Raw genomic sequence first — 22,575 nt, forward strand, 5'->3', positions numbered from 1 at the left:
GGTGCCAATGAGCGCAAGTGTATGCTTCACTGATCTTCTGATCCCCATGAAATTAAATCACTCATTTATATGGACTATCGATATATGTGCCAGAAAAACATAATTTCGTTCACAGGTGCTTCAGACTACACTGAAGGAAATTAGAGGCGGTAAAGTGATGCTTTGCGTAGTTTTCGAGTGAGTCCTAATATTCAAAATCTAAATAAATTTCAATTATCGCACAGTCATTCGTGAGATTTTTTATAGAAAGAATTTATTCACCAGCTCGAAGCACGTGCGTGAGTTATTTAGTGGCTACAAGAGTTATGAGAAAAGCAAAGCAGTTTTTTTTTGCCATTGCTTGTGGTACACGGCACGCCGAACATCCCTTCAAAACTTGCAGTGCCTTCAGCAAAGTGGATGTGTTTAGCGGCTCTCAGCCCGCTGACTTGAAACGAAGCCATAGCGTGTGTGCAGGGCGTTTAGTTTATCCGAACTTCAATGTCTACAGTTTTTTTCTTTCTTTCTTTCTTTTCCTCGTCGTACCACTGGATAACTCAGAACAACTTGCTCGGAGGGAATAGTGTAGCGGGAAAGCTGCCAAGAAAAGCAGTTGCTGCTCTGACGAAGACAAATCCTTTTATCGAAACTCGGCTCCAGCGACATCTGCTGTTCGACCACTCTTGACCACTTCAAACCTTCATCTTCCCGAGAGTCTTTGTCCCGTCTGAGCAAAACTTACAGCGCGCACTTACCTCGCTTTTTCATGTGATTAGTATTGTTAACGACAATATTAACGACCATAAACATCCCCGAAAGATGGGTTCTGTCTATCTTTTTGCCTGTAACTTGAATGTTTAACTGCTCTGTGCTCAGGAATATCCTCGGGAATGGAGCCGCTCTCGGCGCGTCACACAGCCGGCCCCGAACAGCAGATCCAGCAGCCACACGAACCCGTGGTGGCACTCGGCCAAGGTTGCCCGTCAGCTTGGGACTCCTTCGCCTGCTGGCCGCCGACCGAGGCAGGAAGGGCACTGCGCAAGCCATGTGCGCACATCATCGCCTCGCTGGACATCTCGCTGGCAGAGTCGGACGATTCGCTCGCCCAGGGTAAGCGCCCTGTGGCCAGTGGAAACGATGCACGTACACGACAAGCAGCGAGAGATAATTCGCAGTCATCCGAACTCTCTCGGTATGCGCCTTCTCTCTGTGCAAAAAGTGCTTGGATCCTGGTCGGGCCCGAGATGTTAGCCTTGAAGGCTCTACGCAAGCAGACAGTGAATTGGCAGTCTTTCGTGAACACTTAATGTGCACTTTTTTTATTTCCTCGATGGTTACATGATCTGCCTATGCTTGTGTTGTTCTTTTAATCTTATAACCTGTTTTCTTTTCTTTATCCTGGACTTACTGTTTTAGCGTTTTGCCATTAGTTTAATGACTTTGAAAGGTTGTTGTATTTTCGTTATCTGTTAGTTTTTGTTGCTTTTCATACCTATGATTTTAAAATAGCCAGCCCTATTTGTGAATCAGCTTCCGACATTTTACATTCATTAAAAAAGAAAAAAGTTATAAAAATTTCAAACCTGAGTCGTTTGTTTTGTCAGGCATTTAGCCGTCGTGTTGAATATACAGATCGCTCACAAAGAAAAAACAACGAAAACTTGAGCCAGTGAATTAAGTCAGCAGCGTACCTAAAGGAGATAGGCTCAAATTTCATAGAACGTGGAAGATGGGCCTTCGGTTGTTTGTGAAGTTTGCTCGATAAATTGTGCAGAGCGCTCGTGGGGGTTGCTTGCTTTCTAAAACAGTAAGAGACGCAGAGCTAGGGCCCCATTTACTTTTTGGCATGAATGGCATGGATATCTATTTCGCGTGGCCATTTTGCATGGACAGCAGCTTCTCCATCACTTTGAGTCGCGGAAAAAAATGACCGGTATTTACTGTAACACTTATGTCCAAAAGTTGACGCTCAACGCAAAACGCACTCATACCTGCACACAATTTATTAAAAGTAATTAAACTCCGGGGTCTTACGGCTCAAACCGCGATCTGATACGAGGCACGCCGTAGTGGGGGACTACAGTTACGGATTAATTTTAACAAGTGGACATCATGGAGGCGTGTAACACTTATAGCTTTCCCTCTCAGGTGCACTCGGGCTAAAATGGTTGTACCGTAGAAGGTATAGCACATGCAGTCTAGTTAAAAGAAAATTCCGGCAGAAACCATCTCAGAATGACTGCCGATGGTAGTTCGATTAGCCCTAACACACTGTAAAGACACACCGTGTTGCCACCAATCTCCTTTTTCGCGCTTCCTTCTGGATACACAGCGCCATCTGGTTACGCCACCGCGAACTTCGCGTTTGATGCGAGTCTGAATACGTATTCCGACACAAGCGTATGACTATATATGACGTGTGTTCGATTCCGCCCAGCACCGAATAAATTTTCAGCTTTTTTTTTATTTTTTGCTGAAGATACGGCACATACCGGACCTCTAATAAAGTTATTTCGCTCACTCATTCACATACACAATGACCCAAGTTGGCGCCAAAGAGGTTCACAGAAGAGCGGCGCCTACACAGTGGCGCGGACCCAGTGACCCGATTTGGTTTGAAAGGAAAGCTGTTAGACACCGGCACAGGCATAAATTCCAGAAAGGGCATAAAAATACTAATAATAATATTCGCATTAAAATATACAACTTAGCGTATACCTCTGAGTTCATCGCAACTGAGCATTCTCTGTGGCATTAAAAAAGCCTCACAGACATGGTCCTTCTCTTACAAATCGTAAGTGGGAGTTATTCTCAAAAACTACTGGGCCGTAGTCAAACATCTGTCGCACCGTAGTATCATTTGAGGCTCATTCACACCAGGGACAGACAGCGGTCGTGCGACGAAGTTGGTCGCAAGTGTTCGCAAATGGTCGCTTTTCTCGAACAACTACCATTTTGGGCCAGTCACTCGCTGCTCGATTTTTCAGTCCCGCGACTGCAGTCTCAAAAGTGCTGAACCAATCAGATGCGCCGGAATAGGACGCCGTTATTCGCTAATACTTATCTTACGTGGTGATGAAATTGTGAGCAAATGGCGACTGGCCGGCCGCACTTGCCGGTGTGAGCATCGGTCGCCTTCAGTCGCTTTTTTGGACGCTAGTCGCAAATGATCGCACGTTCTCTTGAAGTCCCTGGTGGGAGCCTGTAAACTGCAGACACCAGTGGGGGAGAGAAGGCGTGTGCGCGTCTCTGTCTGCGTTCATCATTTCAGTGGTTGCGTGACTTGTCTTCTCCAGGCGGAACAGATGTCCCTCAACCTTGCTCCCGGCAAAAGTGGCAGCTGAAAAGCGACGAATTGTTGCGTCGACGCTCTTTCAAACTTAGGTATTTCATTCACCGGCTTAGTCAATTACTCCATCTACTGTAACTATAATCACTAGCCAGCTGTCAGACGCTGCACGAAGCGTTTACGGAACAATCAAGACTCCCACCTTCCGTTGAACGTTTTGCATTAGTTTTATCGTGTCAACACCGTCAACGCGGATGCTAGGTTCTCACGCGCAAATATTTTACGAAGGCTTCACAACGCTGACCCCATGAACGCTCATAAAACTAAAGTTTTCTGTGTGCCTGTAAGTGGTTAGCAGAAGACATAAACGAAATGCTCGGTTGAAATCTCTGTTACTCTCGAGAACTGCGCCCATTTTCCCATTGCGCAACATCGCACTGTCTTGTTTGTCCTAGCCGTCACTTAAGCGGCTTGGGTGATGGGGTTATGGAAAGCAACTGTGCGCCGACGGAGACTATATATATATATATATATATATATATATATATATAGTCAACTATGTGTACACCTTTAATATGCAACTATTGACCAGTTGCCATCACCGAAAAAAGTTCACGTGCTCGTGACGCCTGCGGCAGAAAGGATGTTTCACATCCGCCCCTATGGTTTGTGAGTGGTGGCGCTCGCTAACACTCCCAGGGTGAGTTCTAGTTGTAAAAACATAAATACCCCAGAAAGTTCATGGGAAAACGGCTCTACGGTAGCTCAATGGTGAGAGCATCGCACGCATAATGCGAAGACGTGGGTTCATTCCCCACATGCGGACAGTTTCTTTATCCACTTTAATTTATGTTAATTTATCATTTTTGTTTTTTGAATTAGTAAGTACAAGTGATTTTCACTATGTTTTCCTTGGTGTCATTGTTTGTTGGCGTCTTATCATTTGATATATATATATATATATATATATATATATATATATATATATATAAAATCATAAGAAGCCAACAAACAATGACACCAAGGACAACATAGAGGACATGTATCTTATATAGATATATATACTATAATTTATCCGTTGTTGTCCAAACTTCCGAAGCACACCCCTCTCTATGGCTTTCACCCCTCTCTTTGAGTGTACAAAGCCTCACACGGTCCGGGCAACTAGCAACACTGGGACACAGCATATGGTTTTTGACGACGCATATTTAACGCGACCATACAGCGCAGAAACAGACAAAGGATAATTAGTGGCGACAGACGTAGTCGAGAACTGATTTCAAATTAAACGTTTATTTTTAATTTTCCCCGATACATATACACACGCCACGCGTCCCGTGTTCCCGAATTTGCGTAAATGTGTCTACGAAACTGAAATTAAACCTCTAGTTTAAAGTCAGGGCTCGTGTCTGTCCCCGCTATTATCACTCTCCGCTTCCGCGCTGCAGTCATTTTCATTAACGATTACCAACTAGATCCTTCTTAAACGTTCTTTTTTTTTCTTTTTTGAGATGAAGTCGTTGGTTCGTCTCGAAAGCACTCGGTGTTAGCGAAACGTTGCGATAACTATTCATTAACCAACTAGGTCACAGCAAACCCTTACTACAGGGTGAGAGTGCTCAGTCCGCTCCTTCTTTTACAAGACTTAGGTGTCAACTAAAATGCACTTCATTAGGGAGCCAGTCGAATTGCCTTCTGGCATGCGATTAAATCCGGTCTTTTCTCAATTTCTTCGCTCTTGTCCATTCTTCTCACTTCAAGGCAGCCCCCGTCTGCGTCGTTTCGCGTTGCCCATTAAGAGCGGTTGTCCCGACGGCTGCTGTTCAAGTTCTTACGGCGTCGTCCCCCATGCGGAATTGGTTGTACTACACACGACCTCGGATAAGTATATACGTGTTCGGTGGGCGGAGACACGTCTATTGTGGATTGTCTGGTCGTGATCATGCAGCTCGGCCGCTTCGCCTGTCGCGCAAAGATCGTAAGTGAGCGGACGGAAGAAGAGAAGACGGAAGACAGAACGAAAGCAATTCTCGCGTAGACGGGACCGACGGCGATTATTGAACGGTAGCTCGAAACAAGTCACAAAACGGTCGCGACGGAAGAAGACGTGCAAGAGCGTCAGCTGCGAGAGAAAAAGGCGGATGAATGGGCAATGGTGCCGACACGCTCTTAATGAACGAGGGGACGACGGCTGTTTCGAGAAGCTAGGCTGCTTAGCTGCGAAAGTGGCTACAGTAGCTTTTCTTTTTGTTTGATTTTTCTATACTCCCCGAAGCGGTAACTGCGGGAACTTAGGCCTAAGCCGGTCAACTCGCGTCTTTTTCTCTCCTGATGATGTTTAGGAAAGTAACAGAGCAAGATAGACACCAAAGAAGGACACGACACTGGCGCTGTTATTTTCCTAAAACATTAATTCCCACCGACTCGCCCAAGCTTCTCTTCTAGTACTTTCCTGATGAGCTGTAGTCGGCAGTCTCTTTCGCAGCGGAAGCTAATACGTTCTTGGACGAAAAATATTATTAGTATAAATGACGATGCAAATTTTGCGAGGCACGTCGACAGCGCACTGTCGCTCACTGTTTTTAAGCGATTGTGTCCTGTAGGACCCAAGTGAACTGCGTACCACGTGCAGCACATTCTCGCTCTTTTAGAGGAGGTTGTAATGACAAAGCAAGGGCAGTGCCATCGTATATACCCAGGAATTCTGGACGTTGCTCCTTCGGCCATATGTCAAATTACGCCGCTATGCACCGGCGTAACTCAATCAGCAGCATTTTCAAGATGTTATATGCAAGACGATCTACCGGATTCCAACAACTTTCATTTAGGAACGTCTAGAGGGTCCTACTTTTTAATACTACAGGCATTTATACGACACTTAGTCGTACCTTTCCTGCTTCTACAACGCAACACGAAAGGTACGACTGTCTCGTAAATGCGTACCTTAATCAAAAGTAGTGCACTCAACCAGCGTTGTCAAATTCTCTTCGGAGTGCGTCTCTGAAGCGAGTAAGATAAGTGGCTAAATTACCTCTAAATCTTGCAGCAAAATCACTAAAATTTTCGCCAGAACTCTCAAGTGAACTTTAAGTCTACGTACGTGTTTTGAGCCGCTTTATATAATATAAGTTACTATGGCCTAACGCATCTGCCGAAATATTTCACGTTTGTCTAGTGTCCGGGCCGAGGTGGAATACAGAGTGAATTTAACGCAAACGGCTTTTAATTTACTATCTTTATAAAAGAGCGGATAATGGCAGCTGACATTTTCTTTGACCTTCTGATTGGAAGATTACAAATCCAGCGATATTCTAAAGAAGACTTGTAACTTCATTTTGCAAGTTCGAAAAGGCACTTGGTCCCCATTATCTTTGGAAGTTTACTTGTTTTCGCGCTCGTGAAAATAAATTAGGCGACGCGCGCTTGGTCGCTCATTGTTAACACGGTGACGACATCACGTGAACTTTACGCATATCAACTACTACACTAGCGCCTCTTGATCCACCTGAAAACTCCTTGTATTATTTATTTTTCCGAAAGCCTTCAGAAACGGAAGTGTTGTGTTCCGATTCACGTGAACGAGCCAAGTCGCTTTGATATGTTATGCTTGACTGATATCTTATTATGCAGAGCTCAGTCTTAAATTACTTCATAATATTTATTGCAGTATGTATTGGTAAATTATTTATTGCTACGCTTGAAAACATCCACCAGTAGAGCAGTGAAGCAGGACAACCCGCAGCGTCGAGACCAATTTCTAATTAGCCTTTACGGGAAAAATCAAGCTGCAGTTTTGAAGCACTTTACTAACTGAAGTCGCTAAAATGTCACCACCTGTTCTGTCACGTCGCTCAGAAAAGTCACCAGTCGCTAAATATAAAAAATTATCACTAAACTGATAAGAAATTCACTAAACCTAGCGACGAAATCGCTAAAATGGCAACACTCCTGTCGACGTTGCTAACTTCACACTGCTCGGAGACTTCAGAGACCCAGTCTCTGACTGATTCCGTTTATCGTCCTAGACTGTGCGTGCAGCCATAAAACCCCCATAACTGCATTTCGTGTGCCGTACACTGCCCCACAAGTAAGTTCGTTGAAGTTCGTCCAATCTTCTGATTTCAATTTTTTTAATGCTTGCTATTGAGTTACGTTTGTGCAATGCAATGAAGTTCGATAGATGGACGAAAGGGCAATGTTCAGAATTCGTCGACATGCGCATTGAGAGGCGGCATGATTTAGAAAGAGGAGCTCAAGCGGAGCAATTGCCAGCAATGGGACATACAATGGACAACAATGGTCCACCTGCAGCAGTGTTACAAACCACGAATGGCACCCACTAACGAGTCTTGCAAGCTTGTGAATGTGCTTGCAAATCTGCTCTTTGTGCTCGTTGGAAGTGTCTGTGTTCGTACGTTCCTTCTTTCCGTTATCCGTCCGCAGCTGCGTTGTTTTTATAACTGCTACAAAAGGGAAAATCTACTAAGTGAACTTTGCGCTGTACCCCTCGAATAGATCATGCCATTAGCAGGTTTCCTAGCCCGGTTCATGGAGCCCCATTTCATGAGATCAAGTAATGAGTCCGGATGTGCTCAAATATTTCTTACTTGACGGCGGAAACATTGTGGTTTATGACACCTTGATTGATCGAGCACGTCTCTTAAGCTCGCATTGGCCTATTGGTTGAGTACCGCATATAACATTCCCTAATGAGCGAAAGCATATCAAGTTATGCAAGCTTAAGCTCACTGGTGCCAGTGCAGTAGTATCGATGAAGTTGGGATTTGCTGTTTGTGGTGTCCGCACCCGTCCATCTCTACTAGTAATGATCCTAGGAATGAGTCCTCAGCGTCATTCAGCAAGTACCAGAACATCAATCTTTGACTTGGGGGGTCGTTCACGTGTTCCATAAAATTCTATTGACTTCTTCTATCTATTGTAATCCTAGCTGTCTTGCTACTTGACGCTGAAATGGGAACACTTGTCTCCGAGACCGGCTGGCGAACACCAATACGAACATAAAACACACGGCCGAATCGATGCAGCAACTTTCGTGTTATTGCATCATTTCCATTAAAATTTTCATTTATTTGTACCACGTAAACCTTGAGAAATTCTTCTCCGCACTTGTTCTAAAAATGTATTGAGTGCCCGTTATACTGGCTGTCGCGGATATTGTACAGGAAATGGCGCAGAAAACGTGCGCAAAACGGCTAATATTTTTTTTTTTTTTTTTTTTTGTGGTAGCATGTTCTCTAAGTGCGCTTCCGTGAAACCTTTGACTTCGCCACCGAATTCGTGATGACGGCCGAACCTCAACTTCATGATTTCCCAGGCCTCTACGCTTACCGGGTGTGTGGCACTGACGGCAACTGGCTCTGGGGAAACTGGACCAACTACACCGAGTGCCTCGGTTTGATCAACCAGCAGGTGAGCACAACCGGCAACGGTGGTGAATCTTGTTAAACTGGTTATGCCTAAATACATCACACATACCACTCAGTAGAAAGCAAGCGGGGCGAGAAGGTGGGTTGGATGATGCTATTTAGCAGAACTAAGACACACCCTGCATCAGGAGCCGTTGTAGGAAGAGGTGAAAAACTGGACATGGAAATCTTAAGGCGCTTTGGCACCTCCTATAGACGGTTTTCAGCAGCGGCGCACGGGAGCGGCCATGTTTGATCACGTGAGTGCGCCGGCATGACTGGCCTTGGGTTGAAGGCCAGCGAAGGCGCCGTACTGCTGTAGTCGTGGGCGACGGTGCGGCAAGCGGCGTTGTTTCGGGTCCACCGATGGACAGCGGCTGGATCGACGACACAAAGCTCTGGCCCATGGTTCAACGATCATGTAAGTGAACCATTGTTTGTCATTTTAACGTTGTATGTGCTCGCGCCGGAGCGCTCTGGCGCTCGATCATCGTGCATGCGCGTCGCTCATTCGCGCCGAGCGATTCGAGCTCATGGAGGCTTCTTGTGCGGCGTTCACGTCAGTTCGCTAGTTCTTTTTCTTTTTGTGGCTAGTGCGGTGTACTTGAGCTACGATCTGAGCTGTTTGAAGTGGTTGCCTAGTCTCTCGCGCTTTGCTTGACGGCCTCGAATGTGTATGCTTGAGCGCCGAGTGAAAAATCCGTGTCCGCTGGTGTGTTGACGTCTCGCTCGCTGGTATTTAGCTTCACACATACGTTTAGGTAAACGTTTGCCTCGATACTGGTGCACTGATCTCTGCAGAATTCACCAGTGCGGCGGGCACGCAATAGTTTTGCGTAGTTGACTTCAGAGCGGCAGATTCTGTTTGTTGGATGTACTAATTGAATGCCCCCGAACGGGTGTTGTTTCATAGTAAAACCCCTGTCACACGGGCACGTTCGATCGCAATTGAGCCTCGATCCGAATCCAGTCGGTCGTGATCCGCAAATCGTAATCGAAGTGTCCGATTTCGATCGGAGACCGACGTAAGCAGCTTCTAGCTCAGTGTGACAGAAAACGAGGTACAACGAGAAAGAAAGAGATCCGAAGAAATAACCCTCTAAAAGGCCGTTTTATTTTTTATGCACGTATACTTTTGAAAATCTGTGTGCTGCGTCGACGCCATGCACGTAGTTCTGAGATTTGCAGACGATCAGAATCGGCGGACGTGGCACGTCGTTTACCTAAAATACTGAATGAAAAAGTAATTTTTCTGAAAATTGATTTGTACGTACCTTTACTACCTATTAGGCACGTTTATTATTTGCTTCGGACTTAGTTACACTTAAAGCGTTAGAGCCCAAATAACACGATTCTGATCCTTGGACTGTGTAGTAGCGATCATTTTCGATTGCGATTGAAAGTCCGAGCCGGATCGAGGCTCGATCGCGATAGAAAGTGACCATGTGACAGGGGCATAACTTTGGCTAGCTCAAGCGTTTTATAAATGAGAGCTCCCGTTTCAACTTTTCAAACTCTTCATAGGAGAGCAACACCAGCTTAGTAATCAAATATGTATTAATTATTGAAACTCCAGAACTATAATTTATAAATCCAAACGATCAGTTTAATATCAGACTGTATCTGTCGTGTTATTTTAGTTATTTCAAACATCTGCAGATGTCTTGAGGAGTAAATAAAAAAATCAGCTTTCTTTCGTTGCCATTATTTTTTTTCATTCCCGCAGTACATACAAATGTTTCTCCCCTATTTCAGTTGTCTACGACTACATGGTCAAGGCAATCGACCAAGATGGGAAGCCTGCACAGGACTACAGGGGGTTTACAGAGGGCATCAACCTTTTTGACAGTGGCAATGTTGGGAAAGCTTTGTGTCAATCCAAGGATGGCATGTGCAGCATAAAGCTGTGTTCCAAGCTGCAGTGTTGGGTAGGGATAGTCCTTGGTTGGACGCCCATCAACAAAGTGAATAGAACATCAGGGTGATTCATGTAATATTTACAATGGTTTGCTTTTATTTGAACGTAAGAATAAAGGAGTCCACATAAATAAAAAGCACGCACATGGGTAACGCATGCAGTTCTTATTGCAAACTGCCACAAATTTGACAAAAAAAAAAGGCAATAGCACTGTGCCGCCAATGTCTTTTCCATAATCACAAATAATGTCATAATTTCATAGTGTCAAATAATGCCGCAATTTCGCGATGTCAAAAGAGGCTATGAAAATTAAAGTAAATAATATATATATTCACCATGCGCTTTTGGGGAACCCTGAAAGACACAGGGCAGAAGGAAACAGCTGATTTGTAGTTACCACTACTTTAATACGCAGCTAATCAAATAATGTCAAACTGGTGAGTTTGAAATTATTTACTTTTATTTCCATGGTTTCTCTTGACATCACGAAATTGTGACATTATTGTATATCACTTTACGATAAACACGCAACCAACGCTTCTAGCGTTGTTTGAAACAATAATTTTGTGCTACAGCGTCAACACAGCTAGCTTTCGCGCACCTGTTGCTGGCCACAAACAACGCCAGGTCTACATTCTGATCACACCGTGCATCCGATACAGCAGCGAAACCAACATACGTAAAATCAGACGCGCAGGCAGGAATTCGTCAAGCTTAACGATTTAAAAACGCGATTCAGATAGCACTTCTCCAATCTTTTCTGCAGGAGTTGTCACCGCGACAACTAGTACGCCTTAATTGGCACCGATCCCGGCGCATATACGCACGTGGCGTGTAATTTCGCTTAACGATAAACATGACAGATAGCAGGTGACTGTTCCAATACGATATCGCTAATGATTGTGTTCTGCCACGAAAACACCGCACGGTGACCTTAATGTACAGCAAGCGAAAGACGTGAAAAGTTTATACACTATTCCGCAAGCCGAGCGCGTTCGCTTATTCGGTACTGTGATCTGCCACTTACTCTTGCCGATGTGCCTTAATTGAAGTTCTTTCTCTGTAGGTTCGCTATCCAGCATTGTCGGGTGAGCTTGTTTTTCTCTCCTTGAGGAAATCGGCGCATGGAAAACGGCCTCGGGCATGGGCAGTCTTGATGCAGCTGTGGCGCGTGTATTTCACACACCGACGTGTTCCACAGCTTAATGTCGCCATCACAGTTTTTGCATCCAACCACAGCTTACGTTTTCCCTCTTAATCTCCACATAGAGCAGAATATTGTTCGACGTTTGACAAACTGCGCTTGTTAAACGCCGCTGGCTACGCTTTCGCGACTGAGCAATTGTAGTTTCGTTTGCGCGCCCAAGGCCAGAGATGTCCAACACGCGCGGCGCTCCGGTGGCGCCATCTGATTTCAGTTGCACAAACCGGCTGCTGCAAATCGTCTATAGTACACCTTAGAACTTGAAAATTCGTTTTTAGGTGCGAAGCAGCTTATGGCGGGGGCTTAGTACGTCCCTCCTCCGTCCCGCGGCGTCCCACACCCCCACAGTGCATGCGCGTCCCCTCCCCCTCTCTCTCCTCTCCTACGCTCCCCCCATCCTCTCCTCTAGGAATCCTTTACCGAGCGGCGCCCGCGTGCCACACCCCCACAGCGCATGCGCGTCCCCTCCCCCTCTCTCTCCTCTCCTACGCTCCCCCCTTCCTCTCCTCTAGGAATCCTTTACGGAGCGGCGCCCGCGTGCCACACCCCCACAGCGCATGCGCGTCCCCTCCCCCTCTCTCTCCTCTCCTACGCTCCCCCCTTCCTCTCCTCTAGGAATCCTTTACGGAGCGGCGCCCGCGTTCCACACCCCCACAGCGCATGCGCGTCCCCTCCCCCTCTCTCTCCTCTCCTACGCTCCCCTCTTTCTCTCCTCTGGGAATCTGGAGCGGCGCGCACGACAGGTGGTGCGACAGCTGCATACTCCGCTGGGGGCGCCACGGTAGTTTCGCGGTATGAAAATGACGGAGCGCGCGAGCTTCATTCTCTCTCCTGTGCAGCGCCGCGATGAGCGCGCGGGCCGCTGCCGCGAAACCATCTCCCGCTCAAGCTAACCATCTCCCCGCTGCTTCGCATCTACACATGGTTCCCTTTAGCGGGAAATGGAGTAATTTTGTTCGGCGCGCTCAGTATCCCACTGCTTATTTAGGAGGGAATAAAGCATACCTTGAACAGATTAGTGCAATCTAGAGTTGTAATTGAATGACAACTACACAATTATTGCACAACTGCTCTCTGGCTATCACTAATGAAGAGCGATGGTCTAAAGTAAAGCTATTTCTGAACATGGCGGTCTGGGAACTCTCTCAGTATGAACAAGAAAACTGTCCAGTTAGAGACGTATCAGGTATTGGGATCGAGAGCGGGACCCAGCGTCAAGTGGAAAGACCGTGTCCCCATTTAAACTTGTTTCTGTGGGGGTGACAATAGCGCACCTATGCTGTTTTTTTTTTTTTTTGTTTTTTTATGAAGCTTCTTTCTTTTGCCGACTTCTCTACCTCTTGCAGTCCGGCCAGCAGAACAGTTCAGCGGTTTCCCTGGCGGTTGTGTACATCCTACTCTTGTTCTCCCTGCTGTCGCTGATTTTTCTCTCGGCTAGCATGTTCATCTTCTGCTACTTCAGGTAAGATGGGAAAGTGTGTTTGTGCGCTTATGTGCATGTGTGTGAGAGAGAGAGGAAGTGAATGGGAATAGAGAGACACAGTCTCAGACTGATTTTCGTGTATCGTTCGAGACTGTGCCAGCAGCCATTAAAATTACCATCATTACACTGCGTGTGCCTTACACTCTCTAGCTATCGGCTCTGTGGAACGCAAGATATTACTCAGCACATTGACCGATAACCAGTACTTCCAGACATGACAGCAATTAGATAACCGCGACAATACCTCGAGTGACAACATTGGAACAAAGACTCTCAATCCCGTGCAGTGACTATTTTCTGTAGAGACATCTTTTGTGCACTGTGGAATAAACTTAATCGGAACGCCAATTTATGTTGTAGCACATTCCGCAGCCGGATATCTCAAAACTAGTGCAGGTCTCATTGCTTTTGCTTAACTTGACATGACGTCACCCTTGTCAGGTTTATTCACTTGCACATTTTTAAGCATTTTAAGCATCTTCCGTAAACTGAAAAACTCAGAAGCTATGCCCTGAAACTATCTGGTTGTTGTTTGTCAAAGAGAACATTAAGATTGGTCCTGCAAGCGATGTCCACTCTACCATTGGCAGCCACCTACAAGACGAAGTTATGCAACATGAACCAGGTATTCTTATTGGTCTCATCAGAATTTAAAAAAAAACAGGAAATAGCTTAAAGATTTAAGCATCATCATCAGCCTATATTTTATGTCCACGGCAGGACGAAAGCCTCTCCCTGCGATCGCCATTTACCCCTGTCTTGCGCTAGCTGATTTCAACTTGCGCCCGCAAATTTCCTAACTTCTTCCCCGCACCTAGTTTTCTTCCGTCCTCGACTGTGCTTCCCTTCTCTTGGTACCCATTCTGGGACTATAATAGTCCACCGGTTATCCATCCCACGATTTAAGCATATTAAATCGTTAGTACGAACATTTCCGCCAAGGAAATGAAGTTAGAAATGATTCCACGCTGCCTGAAGAGATTTTATTCCTTAATAGCTCGGATCCAGCAGATGAGAAGTTCTTTCTTGCATTGAAAAAACAAAGGCAAGGCATTCTATATTCCGCCATTATTTGGGTGCTGATGTAAATAGCACTTTCCTTTGGTGGTAAAGCAGAATATGCAGCTCATTTATCAAAGCTTAATTTGGGAGAATAACTGCATTTTTTATCATGTAAACAAAAACATTGCTAATATTCAAATGAAGAGCCAAGCATTCAGAGGTGAATACTTAATACTGACCTGTTACGCGCACGTGCTCATTTAGAAGCGGTAATGATTGACACATCGGCAACGACCGCAGGTCTCTGGAGTGCCCGAGGACGCGAGTGCATCGAAATCTGATGCTTGCCCTGGCGGTGCACGCGGTGATGCTGGTGGTGTTGTCTACGCCACTGGCGCTTCATCCAGATGCGCCGACGCCCTTCGTGCAAACGGTTAGTTGGCTATTGTTTTATTTTTCTCGCCCTTTACATTCGCAGCCATGCCACGCTCCATTGTGTTCTACGGGAGTTGCTCGGAGAGACTGTGGCAAATGGTACCTCGGCTACACCATTTCTCCACGTTATGCAGCAAAAATATTGGAGTAAATGATAATCCTAAAATAGATAAATCAATACATTACAGTTGAAATCGGGTCAAGCTATGATCGGTCGATCCATCAATTAATTTTTTATTTATTTATTTATCGATCGATCAATAAAGAGTGAGTGAGTGAGTGAGTGAGTGAGTGAGTGAGTGAGTGAGTGAGTGAGTGAGTGAGTGAGTGAGTGAGTGAGTGAGTGAGTGAGTGAGTGAGTGAGTGAGTGAGTGAGTGAGTGAGTGAGTGAGTGAGCGAGCGAGCGAGCGAGCGAGCGAGCGAGCGAGCGATCGATCGATCGGATTGATCGATCGATCGATCCGTGTGGTTTAACGTACCAAAGCAACACTCTGGCTATGGGAACCCAACGCAGCCCAGGCGTTGCGCGTAAAATTGACGTTCAGCGCCCGCAGTAAGGTAGCACCGTAACTTTTAGTCGCACAAACAAACATGGGGCAGCAGGGAGCACGTTGTTTTTGCGTTTTACGGAGCTATAACTTTATCGAGTTGGGCATGTTTTGAGGACTACTTATCTTGTAACCACTTTTGATAAGACATTACAAGATTGATGGCCAGGTCATAGATACGCCGAACCCGTGTGAAGACGGCTAAGAATATCTTGTCTTCACGAGCACGAACAGTGCTCGTGATTGCACTCAAAAAACTGAATGATCGCCCCTTGATGGAGGGAAAAGTCCTAGGACAATGGTCCCGACGGGTTTCAGCACTAGAGGCCTCAAATGCGCTGCTCAGATTCTTAAGGACTTCTGAATTGTACGACCGACTTTGAAAATTGTAGCGCGTGGCATCATGTTATTTTGTGGATTCTTTCTCTGATGATTTTTTATTCATTCTATCACATTTTATTCCCTACTCTTTCCTCAGCACAGAGTAGCCAGCCTGGCACTTAATTGGCTAACCTGCCTGTCTTTCCTTCTCTTTTGTCTTCTTAAGAAAACGGGCAATTTTGGTATGTTGGAGCGTAGTACGAACTTGAATATGACTAAAAAATTTAGGGCGCCATGTGAGAAGAAGCTACAATTAGTTGGAAATTGGGTAAATTTAACGGCACAGTCGTGATTAGTGCCATTATAGTCAAAATTTAACAGTGCCTTATACCCCTGTAAAGGGTGCATTGCCGTAAATATAAACGTATTGAGGAAAAGCCGCCGTACAGCACAGGTTCGCGAAATGGAGCGAGTTCGCTTGGGCAGCGATCATGAAAGGCAATGGTGTGTGGAAGGCGGCTTCGGCGGTGCCTGTAAAAAGCAAGAATTAGTCGCCGAGTAGGCAAATTTAATAGTACGGGTGTAATTAGCGCCATTATAGTCAAAAATTAACACGGCATTATACCCCTGTAAAGGGTGCACCGCCGTAGATATTGGCTTCTTGAGGCAAAGCCGCCGTACAGGACAGGCTTGGGAAATAGAATGAGTTCGCTTGGACTGAGCAGGGCTCGCAGAGATAATAGTGTCTGGCAGGCGGCTTCGCCGGTGCCCCTATGAAGTGATAATTAACCGCACAGTAGTTAATGGTAATGGTGCAGTTAGCTCCAATAAAGTCGAAAATTGACCCCTTTGCATCATATCGTCACAATCTCCGGGATTGTCTCACATAGCCTATGGTCAAAAAAAAAATAGAAAGACAAAAACAAAGGGTCATCCAAGTGTCGACGCTCAAAGAATACGAGGTCGACGTAATTTTTAGTGAACTACGATACGAATAAGATACGAGATGAGTGAATAATGCTCATGAAAAAAAGACAGAGACACAATAGAGAGATATAAGCAACCTTTGTTCATCGAATCTTTGCAACACCGTGTACAGCATCCCGCATTTTTAGCTATATTGCGCGAGCATCCATCACGCGCCATCTTAGCGCCTTTAAATGGCGATAATGAGTGAGACCGACAGAAGTACTCTCAAGTGCACTAAGCACTGTCCTGTGCAAGAGTCGTATAATGCGATGTGCCCTTCAGAACGACGTACGACCATATTATAGTGTTCTCGCGCGATATAGCTAAAATGGGGGAGGCTCAACGTCGACTTGGTTGAATCTTTTTTTCTTTCTTTTAACTCTCGCTGAATGCATTGTGTATGCGCGTGAATATTGAAAATGCGGCAGAGGCTACGATTATGAAGCACGCAGTTACGTGTTAAATTGCCATAAAAGTGTCTTGCGCAGGAAACTATTCCGGAGCCGTCCGCACCTGTAAGCATGCTGTCGCTTGCGCCACGGTTTCTACATGATCAACTCACGGGAACAATTCGTTCATGCAGAAAAAAAAATTGCCTAACTTCCGCTGGAGGTGCCATGCAGAGCTGACAGCGGAGCTGACAGCTCCGTAGATGAGTACCAAGCAGCTCCGCTATGATGGGTACCAAGCAGCGGAGCTGACAGCGGAGCTGTCAGCTCAGCTGTCATGTACCATTGCTCCGCTGTGATGTGCCATTGCGCTACGGAGCTGACAGCGGAGCTGTCAGCTCCGTAGCTTGGTACCTATCATAGCTAGGTACCCACCAGCTCCGCTGTCTCAAGCGGAGCTGATGGGTACCTAGCTAGTCCTGGCTTTTGAGCTAGACCAAGTCAACCCCAGCATTTTCCGGAATTTATTGATTATTAATCGATTATCAATTAGCTATTGATTGGCTATCGTTTGGCTATTGCAAGGTATCGGCCACGTATTTGGGCTAGGCTAAGCGCTACCAAGTCATCCCAGGCATTTTCCGGAATTTTTCCGGATTAGCTATTGATTGGCTATCGATTGGTTATCGATGACTGACTAAGCTTAAGTAGTTCCAACCATGCTTAGCTAGACTTAGCCAGGTTCAGCTTCGGTTCACAGGGGTATGTGCCATTGCGCTGGGACATTTTATGCACTACCACCAGGATCGGCCCACATTTTTCGATTCAGCCGACACATTACGCCCGGAAATAAACAGCTCCGCTGTTGAAAATTTTTTTAAATGCTCTAGAAGGTGCGGACTGCACACAGCGAATAGTTTTCGATGTTCAGAAAACGATACCTGAGAACGGCCGTTCGGGGTTACAGCGAAATACAGTTCACGAGTGAAACGCCGTCAGAATTCAAGTAAGCGATCACTTATCCCTTTTCTGCATATTCCAGACGCTAATCGAGACAGTTCCTTCGTAATCAGAGCCACATTAATTTCTTTGGAGCCAATTTTGGTGTCTACGGCGCCGTACTTAAGGCGCGCCCACGTTAGCTGCACGGTAACTAATCGCACGCCGTTTGCCGTTCCCGGGCCGCCGCTGCCGACGGCGGTTTTGCTCGCGAACGGCAAGATCTCCCCGCCGTACAAAGGGTGGGTCCGGGACCCAGTTTTGCAACAACCGCACAGCGAGGCGGCCAATTAACAACAGAGGCTGGCGTCGCTGGCAGCCTCGCCACCAGTGATCGCTCACCGTCGATATCCTCGCTAGGCATATTTCCAGTTCTCTGCGAAGCTGTAACCGACGCGCTCCAGAACTAATCGCGGACGCTCACAAGCAGCAATAATTTGTTGCCGTTGTCACCGCTCTACGTTCTCCTGGCAATAATTTCACACAAAGGAGAAAATACGCTTACAATAGCGGTGCAGTTCCCCACTTTCGCAAGTACGAAACCAATGCTTGCGAAAAACACTTTCGACGGACGAACATTCAGGTTAGGTCTTGTTGGTAATACAGACTTGGTTATTTAAGAGCATTCGCGGACAGGGGTCAAACAAGTGGACATAAACAAGCGTAAACTCTCGACGAGGTTAAACATTGTTTAGTGTGACTCCGGCAGCTTAACGGGGTCTCAGGTGTTGGACCCCAGGCTCAGGTGACAGCGTAAGAGCCACCCCTGTCCGTACTCTCGGAAGAGAAACAGCCTCTGCCTAAGAAGGATTACGGGTAAGGGGGCACACACACGCAGAGATTACGGCGCGCTTGTCCCGAAGGAGAAAAGATTTTGCCGGCTCAAGGATAGGGCGGGGGCTCTGCTTACGCCTTATAAGCCAGCGTGAGAGGTTTGCGCGCGCCTCAGCGAGTTCCATGGTTGTTGCGGGGTTAGCCGGGCCTCCATCTTAATACTGAAGAAAAATACTAAATCAGTTTAGAGTGGCGAAGTATTCCTGGAAGACTGTTTGCATTCTCCCGGCTCAAGAATTGCTGCACTCCTTAATAGGAGTATTATGTGTAATAAATAAATAAGTTAATTAAGTAAACCTTATGATTAAATGTGTATTACCAGAACAGAAATACAGGCCAAATTTTTCGTGCTTCATTTATGAAATCCGCGGCGGCGGGATGTCACTGTGACGTCACAAATTTCAAGGTTTTGTTTTTTCTCCTGATTTGGCCTTTTTAATGCAGGAACGTTTCTACAAACTTTCTAAGTTCAGTCTTTGGTTTATTTATAATGCAAAGTACTCTGTTTTTGCCCATAAACCGTTGACTAAACCGAAAGAAACACTGTCAAACTCGACGGCGTCACAAGAATCTGCCGGAACTTCGAAGGGGCGTCTTCATCGACATTTCACATGTCCGTGTTTTCTCCTGTACAAAGCGCACTGCTCACACTAATAATGCATTCTATTGGTTTATTTGGAGCGCTCTAGAGCGCTCTGGTGTTGTGGTTTACATTCGGTTCGTCTAAATTGAGCGCTCAGAACGCGTTCTCCTGGTTCATTCCAAGCGCCGTCCTTCGAGCAGCTAGCACGTTCGGCTGGGGCAAGTTTTCTGTGGCACCATTGTCGAGAGGCCTAGGAATCTCTGCAAACAAAGTTGGAGCATGGTAGGAACCAGTCGAATATACCATAAGAGTGAGCTTTTCAGAATTCCGGAAATGTAACCACATTAACTTAAAATTCCTCGTTAAGTCTCTTTAATGCAGCACGAAAATACAAAGTAACCATCCGGCTTCCTCTGAAGGAAATTGCGCGTATAGTTCTGTTTCATAGCCTTCGTTTTCTGTTCTCTTTTAATAAACTTTATCAACTTTGATTTCCGCAGAATTTGTTTAGGTTGCCATATTTACACCGCATGGAGCGACTGCGCGAAGAACCTCAGCCTAACTGTGATGCGCAAGTTGCCTCTGAGCTTCGGCGAATCTTTATCGGCAGCAAAAAAATTTTGAAGCACTAGATCATCGTCGTTCTCCCTTCCCGTTCAGGAACAAAATTGTTTTTTTTTTTAGTTTTTGTTTCTTGTTTGTTGTTCTTTTCTCAAGTACAAGGAGGCGCTGATGCGGGGTCGGGTGAACTTAATGCAAATTTCTGCGTGGCAGCATTTAAAAGAAAGAAAGAAAAAAAACTGTCAGCTGCTTTACGCCAGCACGCGTCAAGCGGTCTTTAGTGATTGCCGCACTCTAAACGTTTCCGTTGCAGCAGCGCGAAACAATTGTCTCGCCTTTTTCTCCAAGTTGAAACGGTAGTTGTCTTTCTTGAGTGGCATCTAGCATATACGTTGCACAATGCCGGTATGGGCACTTGCTCTTTCTGCGTTACCACTTAAAAATAAAAAAGACACCTTGCATAATTATGGCCCGTAAGTATGCTAACATCGTTGCGATGACATGCTTCGTAAGGCTGGAATGCCGAACATGTTTCCGTAACAGCGGTGTCCTGACAAATCTGTTTGGTGCAATAACACGTTTTCCCGCGGCATCAAAAAATGTTTAGCTTTTACTCACATATAAGACAGACTACGAGCAGCTAATTATGGATGATAAGTTCGACAAGTCACTTACGCACTATCTTCACGAAGAACAACTGCCTGCATTTATTTAAAAATATCACGCCGTGTGGCAAACTGCGCAATAAAAAAAAATTGCGTAAACCAAGGAGGCAAAGGACTAGCGATCTCCAGTGTGTCTTCATACATACTAAACCCGCTGACAGTTTCATTGTAGAGAGACAAAGAGAGACAAACAACTTTTATTGAGTCCTTGATGGGGTCAAAGGCGGCCAGAGGGGCGGGAGGCAGCCCCTCTCGCCCCCCTCCCTTAGACGGTGGCCAGTCCTTGTAGCCGAGCTGCGTCCGCGGTCACCCGGACGACCCAGAGCTGATCCTCCGGGTCGCTGCACAGCAACATAGCCTCCCACTGGTCAGCAGCGGTAATTGTGAGTCTATAGGGCGGGTGCCATGTTTGTGAGTGCGCGTGACCTTTGGGTATGCCCAGATAATGTGATGTAGGTCAGCAGGATGTGTGTTACAGAGCGTTCAGAGCGGGGAGTAAATTTTGGGTTATCTGCGGTAGACTGCTCTTTATTTAGTGAGTGGTGAGGGCATGGGTATTTCAATCGCGCCTTGCGATAGTGTTGTAGGATCTCGCCGTAAGTGATCATGCGGTCCCTCGCCTGCGACTCGTGCAAGTTGTCTGATGCGGCCGCTAGGACCTGACTCGAGGGCTGATTGCCGCTCTCCGCCAAAAATGGCGTACGAGCCCAGTGGACAAATTCTCAAGTGGCACTGTGAGCGGTTTCGTTGCCAGCGAGACCGGAGTGGCCCACGGCCCATATCGTAGAAAAATGTTGCAGAAATTACATTAACGCAAACTAGCTGTACTAAATTAACCGGCATGCGACCTTGGCGTTGGTTCTTGCAAGGAACGACGCCGACCAAGTTCACCGCCATAATTACGGAATCTTCATAAGTGCGTTCGCAAACCCTGTCCTTAGAATATGTTTGATGACGCTCTGAAGAATTCCTGCTGACATTCTGCTGACTTCGATAGACTCTCTATGGAAAAGCAGTTTGATTTCTGTCAAAATGTTGGCCGTATGGGTTCTGTTCAATAAAACTTCCAACTGGGGCTAGTTGTTACAATATTATGTCTACTGTGCTGGTATTTTGCACAAAAGACAACGAACAGGGCAGGAACCGAACAAGCGCGAGAACTCTACAACGTTTATTGTTCGCAGGCTTACTTCAAATGTCACAGACGAGAAAGGGTCACCGAAAGCAAAAAAAAAAAAAATCACAAGTCCAAGCCAGAGGGTTCCTGGAATAAGGGACCCTCCCACCTCGACTGCCAACTAACTCACTGTTTCAAATAAAGGTTTATTCATTCATTCATTCAAGCCCTTCCTCTTCGGAGAGAATGATGGTAAGCGAAGCTGGTCGTGTGTTTCTCCAGTGTTCCTCCGAGCGAATTGCACAGCGAAGTATCAAGCTGCGCTCGAACCACAACCGGGCGCACGCACTGCAGCTGGCTCCGAAGTTACGGTTGAGAAACTCGCGTTGAAACCTGGCGGTAGCACCGGGGAAGTTGACGCTAGCGTTGCCGAGGCGTGCACGACCGTTGTAGGGTACCTGGAGGGCAAGAAGACGCTGTCGCAGGCGTTCTGCTTCGTTTGCCCTAAACTCGGGGTCCGCGGCTCTTCGCTGATGTTTCGCCTGGGCTTCGGAATCCCTCACGCTAGAATCGGCACGCTAGAATCGGACAGGCTTCGCTTACCCCCATTTTCTCAACAGGGGAAAAGCTGGTGATTTTGTCTCTTTGGGTCCCACGTGTGACAAGGGTAGTTCAAGGGCGCTTTACAGGTCCCCAAGCCCACAGGGGTATGTGCCATTGTGTTTGGACCCTTTCTGCACTATCACCAGGATCGGCCCACTTTTTTCGCGTACACGGACGCCACCGAAATGTGTACCTTATAACAAGCTTCGCTTCAAAAGACAAGTGATGTAAAGGAGAGGTAAAACTCGTA

At 46.3% G+C, this 22,575-nt stretch overlaps 1 pseudogene; it reads left to right on the forward strand.

Annotated features, from left to right (window-relative positions):
• The first annotated feature begins 869 nt into the window (after nucleotides 1–869).
• The window catches only part of LOC119431846 (corticotropin-releasing factor receptor 1-like), a 46,142-nt pseudogene continuing 24,436 nt past the window's right edge, over nucleotides 870–22,575 (forward strand).

Source organism: Dermacentor silvarum, chromosome 10 (genome assembly GCF_013339745.2).
Source record: "Dermacentor silvarum isolate Dsil-2018 chromosome 10, BIME_Dsil_1.4, whole genome shotgun sequence".
Classification (NCBI taxonomy): domain Eukaryota; kingdom Metazoa; phylum Arthropoda; class Arachnida; order Ixodida; family Ixodidae; genus Dermacentor; species Dermacentor silvarum.